The 22,496-nt window shown below is 56.0% G+C and overlaps 1 protein-coding gene across 3 annotated transcripts in view; it reads right to left on the minus strand.

Annotated features, from left to right (window-relative positions):
- Positions 1-22,496, minus strand: part of BCDIN3D (BCDIN3 domain containing RNA methyltransferase) — a 67,644-nt gene that overhangs the window by 36,683 nt on the left and 8,465 nt on the right. For 2 of the 3 annotated variants that reach the window (XR_009820447.1, XR_009820446.1), the window contains exons 3-4: positions 21,695-21,802; positions 21,116-21,240 (exon numbers count right to left, since the gene is read on the minus strand). The gene's annotated coding sequence lies outside the window, so the exon portion shown is untranslated. The remainder of the gene's footprint in view (positions 1-21,115; positions 21,241-21,694; positions 21,803-22,496) is intronic. The other variant, XR_009820449.1, reaches the window with a different exon arrangement.

Below are 22,496 nucleotides of genomic sequence, written 5' to 3' on the forward strand. Positions count from 1 at the left end.
TGCAAATGAAGCTGAAATCACTTCCCAAGGAATTGGTTTGGTTCATATTCCCAGGAAGAAGCATCCAGGGCTGGAGGGGCAGAGGCAGGGCCAGCAGCCAAGGCTTTGGGGAGCTCACTGCTGTTCTGTCACCAGGCTCTTGTGTGGCTTTGAACCACTGAGCAGTTCAAGGATGCTCCAGGAGATGAAGGGTTAACTGCACAGAACACCACACTCATCACTCTGTTCATCCCCACAAAGCTTCCCCTTGCTAAACACCCCCTGTGGCTCCACAAAGGGCAACTGGTGTGTACCTGGGGTCCTGATCCACCCTGGGGAACCACACAGAGGTGCTTTACCAGGGCACTGGGGCTCCCCTGTGCTCCCTGCTCAAAAACACCCTTCCACCACCTGGAAGATCTTCATTGGAGAAGGCCTCAGAGGTGCCAGAGGACCTGAGATGGGGAACATCTCTGCTGTTTGCTGCCCACCTGCACTTTCAAGGTCAGCTCCAAGGGTAGAGGGGCAGAGGAGGGGAGGCCAGGCCAACAGAAACAAGCCCCATCTGGTAAATCTTCTTTCTCAAACCATCAGGGATGGGAAAGGGAGGAACTGGGAGTGAGCTCCTGGTCATGCAATCTGTTCCCAGCTCAGAAGGAGATGGCACTTAGCACAGAGCTTCCCCCAGAGGCAGGAGCCAGCAGAGCCCTTCCAGCTGGAGGAACAATGCTGGGTTTGGGTAAGGGTGCAGGACACCAGAGGTGTGAGGCCCAGAGGATGAATGACTGCTCTGAACAGCCTGAGCTCCTTGTAAGGCAGAGTGGGGCTGAGGCTCTGAGGAGAGCACAGAGCTAGTGTTGTCCAGAATGAAACTCAAGTGGAAAGGGAGGGTTTGGGAGCCCTGAACATTGAGCCTGGGGGAACTGGAGGGTCAGAGATGTGCACTCGTGGCCAGGGAGCTCAACAGCAGCCCAGTCAGACAGTCACAGAGTGGTGGGGTGGGAAGGGCCCTGCAGTGCTGCTGCAGCCCCAGCCCCTGCTCCAGCAGCTTCCCCTGGCTCAGGGGGCACAGGAACATGTCCAGGGGGGGTTGGGAACCTCCTGAGAAGGAGCCTCCACACCCTCCCTGGGCAGCCTGGGCCAGGGCTCCCTCAGCTCAGCACCAAAGGACTTGCTCCTCCTGGGCCAGGGGCACTTGCTGTGTCCCAGCCTGTGCCCATCACCCCTTGTCCTGCCACTGGCCACCCCAGCACAAAGCCTGGCCCCATCCATCCTCCTTTAGGGACTGAGCAGCACTGAGAAGGGCCCCTGAGCTCAGGCTTCTGTTCCCCAGGCTGAACAGCCCCAGGGCTGCAGCCTTTCCTCCTCACACACATGTTCCATCCCTCAGCATCTTGCTGGCCCTGCCCTGGCCTCTCTGCAGCACTTCCCTGGCTCTCTGCAGCTGGGGAGCCCAGCACTGGCCCCAGGACTCCAGCTGAGGCCTCCTGCAGGAACAAAGCTCCTCGGTGGTTTCTCTCCCTGCCATACATTTTTGGGGTTTCTTTTTGGATGTTACCTCTGAGTTTTCTCCACCCAGGGGACTGGGAGCGAGCCCTGAAGCCACAGCAGGAGCCTCCTGGCTTCAGTTGACTGTTGCAGGACGCAGCAGAGAAGGACCCAACTTACTGTTTCACTGTCTCAGTCACTGCCCTGCTCTGTGCCTCAGTTTCCCCGCTGCCAGCTGGGACGTGTTTCTCAGGCTGCAGCACACCAGGGCAGTGACTTTATGCAGCAGAATAATCCCTGAACTCCACTGCTGAGAGCTGAGCTGTGCCTGAGGTAGTCACACTGCTTTGGGACACCCCTATCTGCCCATGCACTCATCCTTCCACCTCAAGCATTGACTTCACCTGAAGGACCAGCCCCTTCCTCAGGGCCAATTCCAGCCCTAAACTCAGCAGTTAAACTCACTGGGGAGGCTCTGCATCTCACAGTCTTTGCTTCCTTGAGAAATGCCAGGCATTGCTCAGAATCCCCTGGGAGGGACAGTCCTACAAGGTGCTGAGTCAGCACAGTCATCAACCCAGCAGCCACCAGACTGAGCTGCTGCTGGGGGGACTGGTGGAACCAAAGCAAGCTCAGCACGTTATCTGGTGAGCTCTGTCTGTGCAAAGCCAAAGCACAACCCATCTCCAGGTAAAGCCTTCTGAGTTCCAGCTGTAAGAGGCTTCCCAAAGATGATCTCAGACACTGTCTGCAGTAAGAGATTGATGCATCTGCCCAAGCATGGGGAAAGGAGATATCAGATGTCCAGTGCATGGTGAGACAAAGCCTGAGGCAAAAGCCAGGGAGAGATAAACCCACTGAGAGGAGGGGGCAGGGCTGACTCTGGCAGGGCAGATCACCAGGGAAATATTCACATCTACACAACAGCAACTGGGCTGGAGTCCAAAGACAAGCCAGAGCAGACAGAGGGAAGCAGCAGGGCTTCTCTGCTGCCTTCCAAGCAGGGAGAGTCTGAGCCCCAGACCACATCTAAGGGCACAACATACCCGGGCTGCCACCTCCCGGGCTGTGAGCGCCCAAGTGTGAGCTCCAGGCTCCCTCTCCTGGGCAGGTGACACCACTGCAAACGCCTCCAAAGAGGCAGCTCAGGAGCCTCCAAGCCCTGGATGCCATCAGCTGCCACATCCCAAACAACTCCCTCCATCCCTCCAGCAAACCCAACCTCCCGGGAGAGAGGGAAAACAGCTCCCAGGCACCGAGGAAGGGGACACCAAAGGGCAGGCAAGAGCATTCCCTGCATGCCCCATGAGGCCAGAGCAGTGGCTACAAAGGGAGGCTGAGAGCCAGAGGCAAATTGGTTCCCAGCAGAGTCACCAAGAGTGAGAAACACCATCCCTCAGTGAGATCCTGAGATCCCACCAGTGCAGGGAGGAGATCTGTCACCTTCCCCTCCCTGTTGGCTTTGGTGGGTAACACCAAAAGCTCTGGCTGGGGGCTGTGCTGCCAGCCCCACTCTGAAAGAGCCCACAGGCCCTTTTGGGGGGTTTTTTGTCCTTTTAGGGCTAAATCCTGCAAGGAAACAGTAAAAGTTACTTATGGAGAGCTGAAGTTACTTATGGAGAGATGATTTCCTTTGGAAACTCAGCTTCCATCTCACTTTCTCCCCATGGAAGTTCTCCAGCTGCATGTAGGACATTGCTGCTGCTTCTCCCATCTCTCCTCTCCCTCCAGATACTGGGATTCTCTTCTGGGCACATGCAGAGAGCCACCAGGCTCCCCTTAGCTCAGGTCATGGTGCAGACAGTGTATCTTGTGGCCCTGAGCACTGAGGAGCTGGGCTCAGGGAGATGGGGGAGGCTGGGGAAGATCTGGCACAAGCTGAGCTCACTGGAGAGGGCAAAAGAAATCCCTCCACATGCTGCACAGTGTTCAATGTGTGGGAAGGGAGATGGGAATGGGCTCCTGGCCTGGAGCTCTAGAGACTGTCCCCTACACCTCATCCCAACTGGGTGCAGTTGTGCTCTTCCAAAAGCACCCCTGAGCTCACCCCAATTTCCATCTCCCTTCAAGTTCACCCACAGCTGCTCCCCCTGGTTCCAGCTCATGTCTGGAGCAACTCCAGACAAAGAGACAGGGCACAAGGCATGGGGAGGATCCTCCAGCCTCAGCTCCCAGGCCTGCTGCTGGCACTTGATGTCTCCAGGGGGGCTGAAGCACAACTCCAAGAAATCAGTTGTCAGGGACAGGAGCTCCCCCAGCCTTGGGCAGAGACAAGAGTTTCATTTCCCTTCCCTGCATCCCCCTGGACAAAACTCTGCCTCAGCTTTTCCTGCTTGCTTTTGCCTGCAGCCTGAGGTGGCATTGAACTGGGGCATGTAAGTTAGCTTTGCTACCCAAATGCTCCAGCCCAGGACAGGGAGTGGGGAGTTTAGCAGCAGGAAAGAGGCTCAGCCATCAGCCAGTGATTTGTACTGTTCCCTCCTGTCTACCTGAGCTGGAAGAGGTCTCCAGCCCCAGCAAGGGGCATGTTTGGCTGCCCACCCACCACCCCTCTGCCTCCTGGGAGGAACCAGCCTCTCTTTGCAAGCCCCAGGAGTCAGCCAGGCAGTCACTGTCTGCAGGGCACTTGGGGAAGGGAGGGGAGAGCAGGGAAGGGTGGAGGAAAATGCATCCGACCCCATCAGCCCATGCACACCTCTCCATGGGAGGAGGAGCAGCCAGAGCTGGCTTCTTGACCATATAAGGTGAGGTTTGTCTCTCCAGGGCCAACCCAGAGAGGAATGTGAACACCTGAGCCTTGGCTGGTGTGCCAGGGCCCATCCTCCCTGCCTACACCCTGCCTCCAGCCAGGTGTGCACAGCTCTGCAGGGGAAGCCACCTCCTCACAGCCCACTCCAGCCCCAGGCACACAATGGGGGGCAGATCCAGCCTGGCATGGAGCCATCACTGGGGACTTTCGTGTCCTGCAGCCCTCCAGACACCCAGCTGAGCTCAGGCTGTCTGCTGCAAGGCTGCCTTACCCCTTTCCTTCCATTCCTTCCAGTTATTCACCACCTCAGACACATGAAATACCTTTTCTCCTGTCCTGCAGCCATCCCTGGTGCTCAGCTGCCATCTCTGCCTGTGTCTGGCTGCCTCAGGGCAGCCCTGGGGTCTCTACCTCCCAGACAGTGCTGGAAGACAGGAGCCTGCACAGAGCTGCTACAGGAGCTTCACCTCTGGGGTGTCCCCAGCCTGGCCTCTGTTCAGGGGAACTGGATGGTGGTGGGTGACTCCAGGCACTGCCCTGCCATGACCAAGACTCCCAGCAGTACCAAAACCAGGGTGCAACAGGGCTGGCAGCCTTCCAGCCCACTGGCTCTTTGTCCTGGTACCACATCTCACAGCTCCACTGCCCCAGGTGAGAGGAGGAATGAGGGACACGCTCAGCCCATCACTTGGTGCCTCCAGACTAAGGACAAACCCCACAGACCAACCCAAGATGGGTGTCCCAGCCAGGAGGGACCCAGGACAGAGGCTGAGCTGCCAACCCAGCCCCACAGTGCTCCCCAGCCAGGAGAGACCCAGGACAGGGGCTGAGCCCCCAGCCTCAGCCCCACAGTGCTCCCCAGCCAGGAGGGACCCAGGACAGGGGCTGAGCTGCCAACCCAGCCCCACAGTGCTCCCCAGCCAGGAGAGACCCAGGACATAGGCTGAGCCCCTAGTCCCAGCCCCACAGTGTTCCCCATCCAGGAGAGACCCAGGACAGGGTCTGAGCCCCCAGCCTCAGCCCCACAGTGCTCCCCAGCCAGGAGGGACCCAGGACAGGGTCTGAGCCCCCAGCCCCAGCCCCACAGTGCTCCCCAGCCAGGAGAGACCCAGGACAGGGGCTGAGCCCCCAGCCCCACAGTGCTCCCCAGCCAGGAGGGACCCAGGACAGGGGCTGAGCCCCTAGTCCCAGCCCCACAGTGCTCCCCAGACAGGAGGGAGCCAAGACAGGGGCTGAGCCCCCAGCCCCACAGTGCTCCCCAGCCAGGAGAGACCCAGGACAGGGTCTGAGCTGCCAGCCCCAGCCCCACAGTGCTCCCCAGCCAGGAGGGACCCAGGACAGGGGCTGAGCCCCCAGCCCCACAGTGCTCCCCAGCCAGGAGGGACCCAGGGCAGGGGCTGAGCCCCCAGCCCCAGCCCCACAGTGCTCCCCAGCCAGGAGGGACCCAGGACAGGGGCTGAGCCCCCAGCCCCACAGTGCTCCCCAGCCAGGAGAGACCCAGCCAGGGGCTGAGCCCCCAGCCCCACAGTGCTCCCCAGCCAGGAGTTGAGCCCCCAGCCCCACAGTGCTGTGTCCTGGCCCCGCTGCTGCCCAGGTCGCTCCTCACGCCACAGCCCCGACACAACCAGCCCAAGGCTTGCAGAGAAACCAGCATTCCCTTGTTGTGCTGCCAAGGTTTGGTACCTGCCTGCCAACAGCCCTGCTTAGAGCAGGACAGATGCCAGGGGAGTTGTGTCAGCTCACTGCCCTGGGCTGGCAGGCTGGGAGTGCCAGCAGGTCCCACGCCTCTGCCTCCAGGCACAGCAGCGACTCCAGGCAGCAGCTGCTTCACCACACTCTCCACCCAGCCCAGATTCCTGCTTAGCCACAGGCCTGGAGGAAAACTCATCTGAAAGAACATGGCAGTGTTCAGCCATTTGCCTTTTGCCCACCTTTACTCCTGCACAGCCCTGCAGGAGGACAGAGCCCTGGTGTGGGGCAGCGTGTGGGGGCCCAAGGTCTCCTTCCCTGGAATGAGTCAAAACCACTTCCCAGCACCTCCTGAGCTGCTCTCCCCTCTGTGCCCACAGCATTCCTGCTACACAGCAACCCAGTGGGAGTCTCTGAGGATCCAGGGTAAGAGGCAGAGGGAAGAGCACTGGGAGAAGCAGCTCTGCACACAGAGCCACGTAGGACACTGTCTGGCAGCAGGGGAGTGTGGACTGGGGCCTGTGGGACGTCCATCAGGTCTCAGCACAGATGGGGATGCTCCTCTTCCAAGTGTTCATGGAGGCTTGGAAAGGCCAGTCTGTCCCCAGCCATGATGCCAAGGACAGCTGTGCATGAGCTGGTGTCCATCTTGCTGAGCAACCAAAGGAAAGCACAATATTACTAGTGGCCAGGGCTGAGGCTTTGCAGCTGGGTCTGTGAGCACCAGGCTTCAGGCACCCCAAGCTCACATTGGTCAGAGGCCACTTACAACTTCCCCCCTGCCCATCACTTTTGCTCTGCACAGAGGCTGAGACACATCATGGCATGGGCTGCAGAGCTTGGGCTGGGGACTTCACCCTGCTAGCAGGCACTGCTGGCACAGAGGACCTGCTCCCTTCCACTCCTGCAGGTAGCAGCAGCCAGAGCCTGTCACTGGGGTTGAGCTTGTTGTCAGTACCTGAGTGGTCATGCTGAAGTCTCAGCTACAATATCACCTCTGCTGGCTTTTAAGCGTGGCTACTGGAACAAGTCACATCCCTCATCATCCTCACCAAGAACTCACAGCACATGTCACAGAACCATCCTGGTTGGTAAAGCCCCTGAAGCTGCTGCAGTCCCAGCCCTGCCCTCACCCTGCCCAGCCCAGCACTGACCCCTCAGCACCTCACCCCACGGCTTTGGGGTCCCTCCAGGGCTGGGCACTGCCCCAGCTCCCTGGGCAGCCTGGCACAGGGCTGACACCCCTCTCAGGGAAACAGTTCTGCCTCAGCTCCAGCCTCAACCTCCCCTGGGGCAACTCCAGCCCCTTTCCTCTTGTCCTGTCCCTCAGGAGCTGAGCCCAACCTTCCCCCAGCCACAACCTCCTGGCAGGGAGTGTCAGAAAGGGCTCCTGTCTCCCCTCAGGCTCCTCTTCTCCAGCCTCAACACCCCCATTCCCTCAGCCCCTGCCCAGCCCCTTGTGCTCCAGCCCCTTCCCCAGCTCTGGACATGTGACATTTGAGGAGGTGGAAGAAGCCCAACACATGGCATCTGCCCAGCCTCAGGAAATGCAGATGCTTTGTGCCCAGACTGCCCAGCTGTGCTCCCTCCCAGCCCAACAGATCCCCCCAGTGCACAGATAAGCCCAGGCAGCCTCCAGGCCTGACGCAGCACCAAGCCAAGGTGCACGGAGGGGTCTGGCTGAGCTGGGGCAGTGCCCAGTGTGAGAATATTTGAGCTTGCAGGTTGATGAGCTGAGTCACACACAAGGCCAAGGCAGCCCAGCTCCCTGCTCACCTCTCCACCCCTCCCAGCACAGGCCCCTGGGAGGCTGGAGCCGTGGGAACCAGGATGGCACAGCAGGCCAAGCCAGTGCGAAAACATGGCTGATGCTGACAGGAGATTAAAACTGTCCCTCTCTGCAAAGCAATGACTTGGTGAGAGCAGCAAAAGCCCAGAGCTCAGCAGGTCTAAGTGCTCAGAGACCTGGCAGGATCCCCGTGGCAAAGGGCCAGGTATTCATAAGCTAATGGCAAGGGTGCTGAGCGGGTTCCTGCCAGGGCCTGCGTGTGTTTGAGATCTCAGGCACACACCCTTCGTTGAAGGCTCTGGAAAAAAAGCTCAGCACCTGGGGAGGAGGGGACAGAGGGGGAAGGAGAAGGAACCACTTCAGAGCTGAGGAATCCCAGCTGTGACTCATCATGGGGGGGAGCAGGGGGGCTCTGACGCAGGAGGGAAACGGGGCTGGGAACTGGGACAGGGTCAGAGTGAGCTGAGTGTGTCCTGATGGGCATCGTGCAGGGCACAGCGGCCCCTCTGCCCAAAGCACCCCTCTGTGAGACTCACCCAGCCCCCACCCCCCTTGGGCAAAGAGGGGATGGTGCCACTGGGGCCCAATTTCTGTTCATGGAATCATTCTGGTGGGGGAAAAGCCCTTTGAGCTCATGGAGCCCACCCACATACCTCCCCCTGCCCAGCCCAGCACTGACCCCTCAGCACCTCACCCCACGGCTTTGGGGTCCCTCCAGGGCTGGGCACTGCCCCAGCTCCCTGGGCAGCCTGGCACAGGGCTGACACCCCTCTCAGGGAAACAGTTCTGCCTCAGCTCCAGCCTCAACCTCCCCTGGGGCAGCTCCAGCCCCTTTCCTCTTGTGCTGTCACTTGGCAGCAGAGATTGACCCCCAGCTCCCTGCAGCCTCCTGGCAGGGAGTTCACCATCAAAAACCTACTTTTTCCCTCAAAATTCCATGAAATCCCAACTTTTTGCCTCAGAAGTTCACTACAACCCCACTTTTCCCCCTCAAACCCACGTCCCAGGGGCTGTGGCCACGCTGCAGCCCCTCAGTGTCCCTGTGGCAGTGAGTGAGGGGCCCAGCACTGACACAGCCCTGGAGCTGCAGCCTCCCCAGGGCCCAGCACAGGGGACAATCCCTGCCCTGCTCCTGCTGCCACCCCACTGCTGAGCCCAGCCAGGCTGCCCTTGGCCTTCTTGCCCCCCTGGGCACGCTGCTGGCTGCTGCTCAGCCCCTGGCACCAACCCCCCCAGGCCCTTTCCCTGCAGCAGTTTCCAGCCCCTCTGCCCCAGCCTGGAGCTGCCTGGCCTCGGGGTGGCTCAAGGGCAGGACCCAGCACTTGCCCTGGGGCAACCTCAGCCCATTGCCCTCAGCCCATGGCTCCAGCCTGCCCAGGGCCCTCTGCAGCCCCTTCCTGCCCCCACACAGACCTACACTCACACCCAGCTTGGTGTCACCTGCACACTGGCTGAGGGTGCACTGATCCCCTCGTGCAGATGATTGATGATGTTGAACAGAACAGGCCCCAGCACTGAGCCCTGAGGAACACAGACACAGGCCTGGCTGGTTTTGAGCATTAGCACAGCTGACCTGCACATTTCTCAGCTCCCTACCACCCATGTGCCCAGCTTTACCTGCTGGAGATTAACTCCATGAGTCCCCAAATCTCCTTTGCCTCCAACATTTCTCAGGCTGGTAACATCCCAATGCAACACCAAGACCCTCCCTGGCTACTCAACAGAGGATGGGCCTTTTGAGCTACCTCAGCAACACACATAGAGGAAAGAGGTTCACACATAAAAAGGGGAATCTAAACCATCTGTGGCTTGGCTTTCATCTCTTCCAGAGCCTTATCACATACCAAAGTGATCTGTCAGCTGCCTTGTGCAGGATAAGTGCAGTAGGGCTGAAAGACACCAACCACTAAAGACCTGAGAATGCTGATTTGGAGCCTTTTGCATCTTTTGCAGAGGGTAGAAACAAAAGACAAGGAGTAAAATCACACTAATTCAGATCCACAGCTGCAGATCTACTCCAGCCCTACAGCTGGCTGTAAATCCAGCATTCCCTTAGCACTTGCCTGTGGAGAAGCCTGTGTAACTTCACTGGTCAGCAATGCTGCACCAACTTGTCCCCCCAGTAGCAGCTCTCCCAGGGGGTGACATTGTTTGAAGTTCCATTTCCTGAAGTCAGCTGCTGTCCTAGTTCCAAGTTCAAGCCCAACAACAACAGAAAACACTCAAAACCTGGGACCCCAAAGGCTTACAGACAAGGCAAAGCACAACAAACACCTTCTCCCTTTAAAGCAGGCACTAAAGAAATCCTGAACTTCATTCAGCCTTGCATTTGCCCAGGGGAAGCCTGAAACACAGCAGCATGTAACATATTTACCCCTCTTAGGAGCCAGACCCAAGCTAGCACCAGAACAAGCCCTTTGCTCCCACCAAGGGATGGCTGTTCAGCCTCTGTGACAGTTTTGAGCACACCAAGGTGAGTCTCTGGCTGTAGGAGGCCTGCATCTGTCTGGCAGCTTCCAGGGCAGCCAGCTCATACTCCTGGCCACAAACATCTATGGGACATGTTCTGACCTGAGCACTGAATTCAGTTCTCCCTGGAGGACTCGCCCACATGAGCAGCGTGCTCTGCAGCTTATACAACACACCTTGCCCAGGCCAACAAGCAGCATCCAGAGGAAAGCCCCTGACTTTCCTCCCAGGTGCTGGGGCCATCCCAGCTGGAGCAAGGCAGAGGGTTCAGGTGGTGGGCAGCACTGAATTTCAATACAAAATGCCCCACTGTGAGGCAGAAACATGAGCTTCCACTTTGCTGGATGTCTCATGGTCCTTCATGAGACTATAAGTGATGTTACAAACAATTCAGGGCTCTGTCTTGGGGTTCATAAAGCAGCCCCTGACTGCAACAGCCACTGGTTAAAACCTGGCTCACAACTGGGAATTGTCTCTTGGCTTCACCCCCTGCTTCTGGCAAGGGTCAGCACTTGAAGCTCCTTCCTAAAGCAGGCTGAGCCATCCCAATCCTGCTGCCCCCCTCAAGCAGCAAAGATCCCCCAACCTTAATTCTTCACTCAAGCAAAGGAAACAACCCCCAGCAGTGTCTGGCTGTGCTTGCCCCAGCACACACAGACTTCTGTTGCTTCTGAGCCTCCCCAAACCCTGCTGTCACCAGAGTTCTGAGATGGACTGTAGGTTTGTAACTGAAGCAGGGCTGAGGACAGAGCTGTTGGCACCAGCCAAGTGCTGAGGGTGCTGCAGAGCTGGTAGATTAAACCTAACCTGAGCCTGCCTGTTCTCAAACTGCACATCACCACCTTGCTCCTGATTTATGCTGCTAAAAAAGCACTGGCATCTGCCCCTGCTCTGCCAGCTTCACCCAGGGCAGAACAAGCAGAACTCCAGTGAGTGTTGGCTGCAGCAGCACAGGGGGGCTGAGCTCCCTGGGGATTTGTGGGAGCTGGACAGGGCCCCTTGGAGAGTGACTTTTGTGCCAATTCCTCTGCAATTTACTGAGAAGTCTGGGTGTTTTACAAACCATCCCAGCCATGCAAGGAATGGGGTGGGGATGTTTTGACATGGAGTCTTGGATGACTTACAGATCCTACCCTGCTCCCTCTGTGCTTACCTCTTAATGCTCCTGTTTCTCAGTTAACATCAAGCAGAGAGCAATTCACATAGTGTTGTTTAAGATAAAACAGACTCCAGGGAGCAAACACTGCCCAGACCAGTGAATGTGCAAGGGCTGCCAGGCCCAGGCACGACCTCTGTACGTGAATGCAGCATCCCAGGCTGCACTGGCATCTCTTCACCTGCACACACACCCCCATCTAATGTGTGTGGAAGCACCTCTGACCCCACTGCTCGTCTGCAACACGCTGGGACACTCAACCCTAAGCAATGCCACCACTTAAACTGGAAACCTGGAGGAGAGGCTTGGCTGGCTGCAAGAAAAGCAGAATGCTTGGGGCAGGTCCTGGCTGTTGGTTGAGGGGCAGAACAGCCCCACATTGCCCTGCAGTGAATTCCCTTCAGCAGTATCAGACACCCATTGCACCCTCAGCTGCTAAGATAGACAAAAGCATTTCCCCTCACAGTGACTTTGTGCTGCCCAACCAGGTGGTTTTAGCATTAGAGCCACGAGAAGCTGAGCTAATCCTGCACATCACTAACTTCACTGAAGCAGATCCTCAGTGTGGTAGCTCAGCTCCAATTCACTTTACTCTCCTGGTTTTCTTTGCTTCCCATTTGCTGCAGGTGGGGGTGGAACAGGCTGGCAGCATTTCCTTGTTCTTTACTCAAATCCTATGCTTTGGGAACAGAATCACTCTAATTCTTTTCTCCATTTTCACAACCAACAGCTGCTTCTTGCAGAGCAGCACAGAGACATCCAGTGTCTATGTCCATGGCTGCCTCTGCTCTCAGTGGTTACTATCTCAGAAGCCTTGCAGAATCACATTGGTTTAGTCTGCAGTGAGATCCAAACCCAGTTTCAGATGTGGATCTAGGTTTCACAGCTGGCCTTTATTGCTCTAACACACTGCTCCAGCTGTGCCACCTGAATCCAAACAGCCACAGCACTCAGCAGGTCTTTGGATGCAGAGCTCACCCACTGAGCCTGACCCTTGCATTGATACAGCTCCTGCTGGCAATGTCTGAAGCAGCCCTCCAAAAGCTCCTTTACAGGTCTCAGACACTGGTGAGAGCTTTCCTGGACCCACAGGAGTGTATTGGAGTCAGTAATAGTGTCTGATTCTGCTCCATGAACCATGCCAGGGGAGGACAGGAGTGGAGCATCTCCCTTCTGATGAAAGGCTGAGGGAGCTGGGGCTCTGCAGCTTGGAGAAGAGGAGCCTGAGGGCTGAGCTCAGTCATGTTCACAAGTGTCAGGAGGCTGGAGCCAGGCTGTGCTCAGGGATGGCCAATGATGGGACAAGGGGCAACGGGCACAAGCTGCAACATCAGAGGTTCCAGAGACACACATGGCAGAACTTGTTCCCTGCTGAGGTGAGGGGGCACTGGCAGGGGCTGCCCAGATGGGCTGTGGAGGCTCCTGCTCTGGAGACATCCCAACCCCAGCTGGATGAGTCCCTGTGTGCCCTGCTCTGGGTGCTGCTGCTCTGGCAGGGGGCTGCACTGGATGAGCTTCCCAGCTCCCTCCCAGCCCTTGAGACTCTGAGGTTCTGTGACAGAAAGGCCAGGAGTGACTTTGGTATCCCTAAAAGGACAACACCAGCTTTAGCTGGGTGTGCTGGGGGAGAAGCAGCCTCCCAGCACTCACATCCATGTCCCTCACTCCATGCAAATGCTGCTCTGAGTGAGCAGAGCGAGGGGGGCCGGCAGACAGCCCTTGGGCTGAGGAACCCGGGCAGACTCAGCCAGCTCAGGCTTCTCTTTCCACCTGGCTGGGAAAGGAGAATCGAGAGGCAACTCCGAGGCCGGGCCCAGCCCCCGAGGGCTGTGTCAGCATTGTTTGCAGCTGTGGGCCCCGCCTGGCGCTTCCCTTTGTGCCTCTGCTGAGCTCTGATCTCCCGGCGTCGCTGGCCCAGGGGGGGGAGCTGCTGCGAGCTGCCCAGACGGCTCCAACCTACTTTCGTTGGCTTTTGCGCAGGAGGCAAATGTTGCAGGCTTCAAAGCTCCCACATCAGCACATTGTCTGACAGGTTCCTTCCCTGACGGCTTGGCAAGGAAATGCCAACGTAAGGGAGGTGAGGAGGCTCTCCCATATGTGAGATGCCCAGTTTCTGGGCTGTATCAGCAACAGCTCATCTCTTGTCCCTTTCCTCCAGCCCTTCAGGCTCGAACCAACCTGCCCTTTGCCATCTTTGCTGCCCACTCAGTTCCTGATGTGTCAGCAGGGTGCAGGTGCCTCAGCCCCACAGCAGGTGCACATGCAAAGCAGCTCCTGTGATGGGGTGAAATGGGCCATTCTCCCACCTTACCACAGCCACATTCCTGCTTGTGCCACGTGTCATCACAGATGCACAGCGACAGGAACCGGGGGGAGCCACTCACCACGACCTCCAACAGATCCCATGGCCCCTGTGGGCTCTGCTCTGTAACAGTCCAAGGCAGTCACACTCCTCACACAGGACATTACACAGGAGCTGCAATGTGGGCTCAGTGCACCCACCTGCCCTGGACCCCAAAGCAGGGAGTTGAAAGCAGCCAGGTTCTACATCAATGAGCTGCTCCCCCAATGACACCATGGAATCATGGAATGGTGGGGTTGGGAGGGAGCTTTACAGCTCATCCAGTGCAACCCCCTGCAGAAGCAGCTCCCACCTAGATCAGGTCACACAGGAACGTGTCCAGGGGGGTCTTGAAGAGCTCCAAGGAAGGAGCCTCCACACCCTCCCTGGGCAGCCTGGGCCAGGGCTCCCTCACTCAAACAGGGAAAGAGTTTCTCCTTATGTTTGTGTTCCAGCTTCATCCCATCACCCCTTGTCCTGTTGCTGGATACAACAGAAAAAAGGGATGTCCCAACCTCCTGACACCCACCAGTGAGATATTGGTAAAGATTAATGAGCTCCCCCCTCATTCTCCTCTGCTCCAGACTCAACAGCCCCAGGTCCTGCAGCCTTTCCTCCTATGAAAGATGCTCCAGTGCCCTGAGCATCTTGCTGGCCCTGCCCTGGCCTCTGCAGCAGATCCCTGTCTCTCTGCAGCTGGGGAGCCCAGAACTGGACACAGGACTCCAGCTGAGGCCTCCCCAGCTATGGCAGAGCAGAGGGGCAGCACGACCTCCCTTGACCTGCTGGCCACACTCTGCTTGATGCCCCCAAGGCTGCCACTGGCTTCTTGGCCATGATGTCATGTTGCTGCTCCTGGTCAGTTTATTATCACCCAGCACTCCCAGGTCTGTCTCTGCAGAGCTGCTCTCCAGCAGGTCACCCCCAGCCTGTCCTGGTGCAGGGGGTTGTTCCTTCCCAGCTGCAGGACTCTGCCCTTGTCCTTGTTGAACCTCAGGAGGTTCCTCTGTGCCCAACTCTCAGCCTGCCCAGCTCTCACTGACTGGCAGCTCAGCCTCTGGGGAATCAGCCAGTGCTCCCAGTTTGGTGCCAGCAGGGAACTTGCTGAGGGTCCCTCTGTCCCCTCATCCAGGTCCTTGATGAAGATGTTGAACAAGACTCTGTGACCATCACCAATGTACTGCTACAGGAAACGTGAGGCTCTCTGGAAACCTCCAGGTACCTTCTCTCCTCCCTGTCTCCACACACACACACACCTGTGTGTACACAACATGGGGTTTACTGGTGGTTTTATGAGCATTTACACACTCAACAAAGCATTCTTTTGCCTTGCAGCTGTGCCAGCTCTTTGTAAATCTTTAATACTCTTCCTTTGGAACCTGGAAGGGAACCAGAACACCTCTACCAACACTGTTTGCTGTAGTTTATAGCTTACAACTCCTCAAAAACACTTTCCTCCCTCTCCCCTAAACCTCTGCCCTTCTGAGTCACACTCTGCACAAGGTCTGAAGTCAGCACTTCACACAAACCAGCTGAAGCTGGTCTTTGGAAAAAGCCCTGAGACACACACAGAGAGAGCAGGGAACAGGCACGAGCCAGGACCTGCAGCCCTGGCAGAGAGCAGAGCCAGCGTGCTGCTGACAGCACCAGCCAGAAACGCAGATCAAGAGAGAACACGGAGAAGCAGCAGCTCTCTGCTCTCCACCTCCCCCAAAGGCAAAGATGAGTGTTTGGGACACTAGTCACCTGGGAAACTTGCACCAGGGGAGAGTAAGGCCTAGCACAGGCCTGTTATAGCTTTGCATCACTCTGTTCTTCAACCTACAGCTCAGGTAAATGCATCCTCTGGCCTTGTGAATCTCCCCACAGCAGTTTTGCACTGATGTTATTCAAGGTCAGATGAGATTCCTGCTTTCAGCATGATCCTCAAGAGAAAAGAGCTCACAAATACAAAGGCCAGGAAGAACCACTGGGAAGGTCTGATCTGATTCCCAAGTCTCATCCACATTTACTCTCCTTTCCATCCTCCCTCCTTGCCAAAGCAGCAACAAGTCTCACCACTGCTGGGAGATCCATTCCCCTTCCCCATGGCCCTTCAGGCAGGATCTGAATGCTTCATTACACACTCCAGTGCTTTCAGGCTCAACACCTCTTAGGGCCTTTCCACAAGGGCAGTGCTTGTCCTCAGCACCACACAAGCTGCCATGGAAGAGGCCACACCATTTTGGCTGGTTGAGGGAAAGTAGAAAAGGTGCTTTTTCACCTTGTCTTTAGCTGCCCTGACCCAAGGACAAAGTTGCCCACAGAGGTGATCTGCAGTGGGCTCAGAAGTGATCCAGGGCAAACCAAAGGAGCCATTCATCCCAAGCAACAGCTGTGGGTATTTTGAGGAAAGGACTAAGCAACACCTGGTTAAGTAATGGTTAAGCTGTGGAGTTAGAAGTCAAGCTGAGTCAGTAAGGAATGCACTGCAGGTCCTGCTCCAGGGGCTGGAGGACAATAAATCCTTCAGCATCTGCCCTACTCTGGACAACAGGAGCCAGCACTGCTCAGGCTTGGAATGTCCAGGGAATGCAGCACCAGGGGATCCCAGAGCCCTGCAAAACAACCACCACACATTCCTGAAAAGCCTTCCCAACCTTCAAACACTGACCTGCTGATTCCCTTGCCTCCCTGCACTCATAGCAAGGAGATCCAACCCCTGACATAACACAGGGGTACCCCAGAGACCTCCTGCCCTGCCACCACCGAGGCACTGCAGTCACAGCAGGTCTGACCTCCAGGGAGAGACTCATCACAGAATCATGGCATCCTTACAGGTGGAAAAGACCTTTATCAGAGTCCAACCCCTCACCTCACACTGCCAGGCCCATCACTCACCCATGGCCCTCAGCACACCATTTGTGTGTCTTTTAAATAGCTCCAGGGCTGGGCACTGCCCCAGTTCCCTGGGCAGCCTGGCACAGGGGCTGACACCCCTCTCAGGGAAACAGTTCTGCCTCAGCTCCAACCTCAACCTCCCCTGGGGCAGCTCCAGCCCCTTTCCTCTTGGCCTGTCCCTCAGGAGCAGAGACTGACCCCCAGCTCCCTGCAGCCTCCTGTCAGGGAGTGTCAGAGAGGGCTCCTGGCTCCCCTCAGCCTCCTCTTCTCCAGACTCAACACCCCCATTCCCTCAGCCCCTCCCCAGCCCCTTGTGCTCCAGCCCCTTCCCCAGCTCTGTGCTGGCTCTGGCCACGCTGCAGCCCCTCAGTGTCCCTGTGGCAGTGAGTGAGGGGCCCAGCACTGAGCACAGCCCTTGAGCTGCAGCCCCTCAGTGTCTCTGTGGCAGTGAGTGAGGGGCCCAGCACTGACACAGCCCTGGAGCTGCAGCTTCGATTCAAGGTGATGCCAAGACTCCACACAGGGCAGCTCATATCCAGCTCCCCAGCACCCTTTTCTGCTCACGCTGTGTCACCTGCTCTGATGGGACACAGAGATGCTGGATGTATGAGAATGGCACATTAACACCTTTGCTCTCTTCCATGCTTTCCTCAGAAGGGCTAAGGGAATCCAACCAAGGGTCTGTTCCCCCACATTGGCCACTTCACAGAGGAGCTTTTCCCACCACCATCTCACATGCTTGGAACTGTGATCTCCTAGGAGGTAACTGAGATTAAAGGGACACAGAGAAGGAGATGAGCAGTGTCAGGGCCAGCCAGGAGCCGCCCTGCCTGCTTCCTTTTGATCTCTGCAGGAGCTGCCCTTCTCTTTTGATGTGTCATCCTGCAGCGTGTTCTCTCACAGCAGGGCAGGCCTGTTGCAGCATGACTGCTCCTGGATTTCAGCTGCTGGGGTAACAAAGCTGCATTTCAGCAGCTTCTGTGTGTTTCACAAACTTCAGAGGATCTGGGTTGACCCCAAGGGTGGAGGGGAACTGCAAAGGCCAAGGAGGGACACGATCCTCACACTCAGCTCTAACCAAATCCTTGTCACTCACGTGGCAGATGCAGAACTTGCTAGTGCAACAGTAAACCTGAATGAATGATGATGGACTCCTGAAGCACTCCACACCAGGACACAGAGAAGAGGATCTGCAGTGCCATATCTAATCTTTGTCCTGCCATATACTACTTAGATGAAGGGAGGGTTTCATCAGTTACAAAGGCACTTATCTAAAGGGTGTTTTATGATGAAAACATGAGTAAGATCCCTCCCTTTGCCTTCTGTGCTTCACAGCAAAGTCTCCACACTGCAGTGAGTTCAGAAAGCTCTGCTACTTTGAGAACATTATTACTCAAAATAAGACCTTCTGCTCAGTCAAGCTGCTGTGGGAAGGATCCCAGGCTGCTGGGGCTCTCTTGCAAAGCCTTGCAAGGGTAAAAACCCAGGCAGCTGATAATAAGCATTTGATAAGTCTGATTCACAGCTGGTTGTCTGGTCCTAACAGATCAGGTCTGCAGAGCATTTCATACTCACTCCAGAGCTCATCACACCAGGTGTCAGGTCATGCTTCCCAGTGGAATAAGGAGTGCAAGTTCACAGGTCCCAGGAGAGGAGCAGCTCACCCAAGTTCTGCAGCCAGCCCCTGACAAGCTCAGAAGGAATTCCACACTGCCCCACCTGGAACAGAAATCTTCCAGACCTGAGCACTATCAGTTCCTGTCACATCATTACAATCTTATCCCAACCTCAGATAATAGCCCCAAGCTTTCTTCTTTGAACTCAAGGCCCCTTCAGGGTCCAAACACAGTGGGTAACCCAGCTCTGAGGGAACAAGGACACTCCCACAGGACTAAATCCAAGCTGGTGAGGGAACTGGTGGCAAGGCCCCTGCCCATGGAGCTCCACAGCACTTTGTGCAAAGGCCTAAACCTCCCACTCACATGAACATGGGAGACTCCAATGAGAAAACTGAGGTGCCTGCAAAGAAACCCTGAAGGCTAAAGAAGGAGCCCAGTAACCAGACAAACTTCCCACACAAACCACTCACCTACCTATCAGCTTCTCCACTAGGCCCAGAGACAGCACCTAAGCCTTGGAGACTCAGAGAGGCCCCTCTTGCCTAGGCATCAAACCTGAGATGAGAAAACTGAGGTGCCTGCCAAGAAACCCCAAAGCCACAGCCATTTCCATAACCAGGGGGGCACAAGGGAGTGAACAGCTCATCTTTTTGATCCCCTCTGACCTCCCCCAACCCAACAAACCCTCCTCATCTGTGACAAGACCAAACAGGATCAGCCTTCAGCTCATGTCCAGAGTGAACCTCAAACTCACACCTTGGATTTGTGGTTCCTTTTCCCACCAAGCCCCCTCCCCCAGCTCTGTCAAAGGGCTCAGTTTCCTCACCTAACAAATCAAAACAAGACAAGTCCTTGCCTCCACCAGAGGCTGTGCTGCCATTCAGCAATATCTCAACCAGCTTGAGAGCTGGGCACAGAGAAACCTCCTGAGGTTCAACAAGGACAAGTGCAGAGTCCTGCAGCTGAGGAGGAAAAACCCCAGCAGCAGCCCAGGCTGGGGGTGAGCTGCTGGAGAGCAGCTGTGGGACAGGGCCCTGGCAGTGCTGGGGGGCAGCAAAGGGAACGTGGGGCAGCAACGTGGGCTGGTGGGCAAGGAGCCAATGGCAGCCTGGGGGGCATGAAGAGAGTGTGGGCAGCAGGGCCAGGGAGGTTGTGCTGCCCCTCTGCTCTGCCAGAGCTGGGGAGGCCTCAGCTGGAGTCCTGGGGCCAGTGCTGGGCTCCCCAGCTGCAGAGAGACAGGGAAGTGCTGCAGAGAGGCCAGGGCAGGACCAGCAAGATGCTGAGGGATGGAACATGTGTGTGAGGAGGAAAGGCTGCAGCCCTGGGGCTGTTCAGGTAAGAGGAGACTGAGGGGGGATCTCACTAATAGTTACAAATATCTCCCTGGTGGGTGTCAGGAGCTTGGGGCAGCACTTGTTTTTTCTGTTGTATCCAGTGCCAGGACAAGGGGTGATGGGATGAAGCTGGAACACAAACAGTTCCATTTAAACATAAGGAGAAACTCTTTCCCTGTTTGAGTGAGGGAGCCCTGGCCCAGGCTGCCCAGGGAGGGTGTGGAGGCTCCTTCCTTGGAGCTCTTCAAGACCCCCCTGGACACGTTCCTGTGTGACCTGATCTAGGTGGGAGCTGCTTTGGCAGGGGGGTTGCACTGGATGAGCTCTAAAGGTCCCTCCCAACCCCACTGTTCTGTGAGCCTATGAAGTGAACTGCTGGCACCTGGTAGAGAAAAGACATCATTTGCTTTGGTTTGTGGCTGTTCTTTTCCCAGGTGTCCAAGCTGCCAGAAGCAGATGCCCATCTTTCCATGGGCTGACACCTCTCCCTGTTCTCATTTAATTCACAGGCAGCAAAGTGCCAGGAAAAAAAAAACAAGCTTCAACCTGCCCCCAGCTGAGCAAAGGAAACCCAAGAATCTGCAGCTTCTGCCACAAGCTTGTGGTGACAGGCTGCTGCTTTTCCAGCTAGAGGAAGCTGCTTGTGGGAGCAGACATGTTGCTGCCAACTCTCAGTCCCCAAAGTCGACTCCTCCACTCTTTGGGCTGGGGCAAGTTGAATTAAAACGTTTTTAAACCATGTCACCATTTAAAAATGCTGCAGAACAGCGTCTGCAAGGGCTGGCAGCAGCTGCATGCCTGGGGAGGGAAGCAGGCAGCAGGGAGATGGGTGCTCACAGCAGTCATTTGCTCTGGCAGCTGTCAACATGAAACTAAGAACATTGCTGCTGCTGCACAAAACTTACACAGCAAAGCTTTCCCCACTGGCTGCATCCCCTGTACTCATCCATCACAAGAATCCAGGAGACAGCAAACTGTCTCTTAGCAGAAGTAGGAGTTGAAGTTAAGAAACATAATGAGTAACTCAAATTCCTGTGTGCCCTGCTCTAGGTGCTGCTGCTCTGGCAGGGGGGTTGCACTGGCTGAGCTTTGCAGGTCCCTTCCAGCCCCTGAGATTCTGTGAGATAGGCCTTTCACTGACTCCATCTAAATCTTACCTCCTACACAACGACTGGGAGCAACTGCAGATCATCCAGAAGGTGGAATCCCCAAGCTCTCAGCCCCAGATTTGATGCTAGCTTACACAACACTACATGCTTCACCTCCTCTGCTTACATTTTTCCAACCAAGGAAGGGGGATAGTTACCTGCAACTTGCCCACAGCAGTGGCATGAGACTTAATTAGTCAGAACACTTTGAAGGTATGGTACCTAATTACTGTGTGAAGTGGCTGCAGTGGTTAGTGTGAGCAATGGCATAGCTCACAGCTGGGGATACAGCTCAGCTCATCAGTATTTGTCATTCTTGAAAGTGCTGTGCAAACACACAGCCCACAGCAGAAGGCAGCACAGTGCTGGGTGGTTATCAAGCTCACTTCACCAACAGAAAAACTGAGGCAAGGTCTGATGGAGCCCAGCAACAATCACAAACCACAGAGCAGGGGAACCTGACAAAGCCCTCACCTGGGGACTCCTCCTGTGCTGCTGGGTCAGAGCAGGGCAGCAGCTGGACAGTCCCATCACAGTGCTCTGCAGTGGTTTGGGTCTGTTTGGAAGTGCCCTGTGCAGGTGTTGGATTTAGCAGGCTCCTGTAAACAACCATAGGGTTGGAGCTTTAAGGGTAGGAAAGAGCAAGCTGGATCTCTTAACTAACCTTCCAGTGCACACATACATAAGGTGGCACATGAGAGGAGCAGGACAGCTACAGGACCCACACAGCAGCTCCCAGCCCAGCAGTGGGAGCACAGCCCTCCTTCTACACACACAGGAAACTTGCATCTTCCCTTAACCCAAGTACCATGAGCCCTGCAAGGGAAAGCACCCCCAGGACCCACACAAGCCAGGGGCAGCTGCATTTCACCAGCTGCAGGATGAGCAGTTACCAACCAACTGTGCAAAGTGATCTCAGCAACAGGAAGTGTTGGGTTCAGCCCTCAGCTTTACTTTCATTCTCTCCTGTCTTCAGGAGAGCTGGGAACAGCTCTGAGCCACACTGGACAGTGCAGGGGGAGTATGTAAGTAAGAGAATGTCCAGAACCTTACTGGAGCACTGCAGCTGAGATCCACAGGCTGTCCTCTGTCGCTGTGCCATGGAGCTGGGTTCCACCTTTCTCATCACCAGACAGCTTCCTGGCAGGCCAAAGCAGCAAGCTGAAAGAAGAAGAGATGATTCTTTTTATCATTAAAGGACTGACTGTATTTTGAGCTCCTTACTATGCCAGAAACTGCAGAGAGGTTTGTGTTGACACCATCTTGAACTGTATTTGGGGCAAAAGCCAAAGGTCCAGAAACAAAACCCACTGCTGTGCCACAGAGCTTGTTCTGGAGCTCAGCCATTTCTGAGGCAGTGGGACATACTGATATTAGCAATTTAATAGCACAGATAAGAAGACATCACACTGTTACACACACACTGGGCCTGTTGGCAGGTCTGTACATGGCCAGCACAGAAAGGCTGGGGGGAAAAAAAAGAGAGGGGAAAACCAATCTTTCAAGAAGCACCAGTCCAGAAAAATCCCCCAGGCAGATACTGATCTATCACTCAGTGCATCAGGAACAGAACACACAGGCTGTTGGATGGGGAAGGTCATTCTAGATGGGTGCAGGAGATGTCTCCTGGGTGGAACTGTGTTGTCAACCTTCCTAGCAGTCCTCCAGGAAATCTTTCATAGGCAAGTGTGTAAAACTCTGGAGGGAAAGGAAAGGCAAGAAATCCTGTTCACCCCTTTAAACTGAAGTACTGAACTGGTAAGTCCAGGTCTATTTTAGAAATACTTCAAACAAACCAGCAACTGACACAACCCAACAGAAACATCCCAAGGGACAAGGCTGCAGGTTGTGCGAT

The sequence above is a fragment of the Colius striatus genome, chromosome 26, assembly GCF_028858725.1.
Source record: "Colius striatus isolate bColStr4 chromosome 26, bColStr4.1.hap1, whole genome shotgun sequence".
Lineage (NCBI taxonomy): Eukaryota > Metazoa > Chordata > Aves > Coliiformes > Coliidae > Colius > Colius striatus.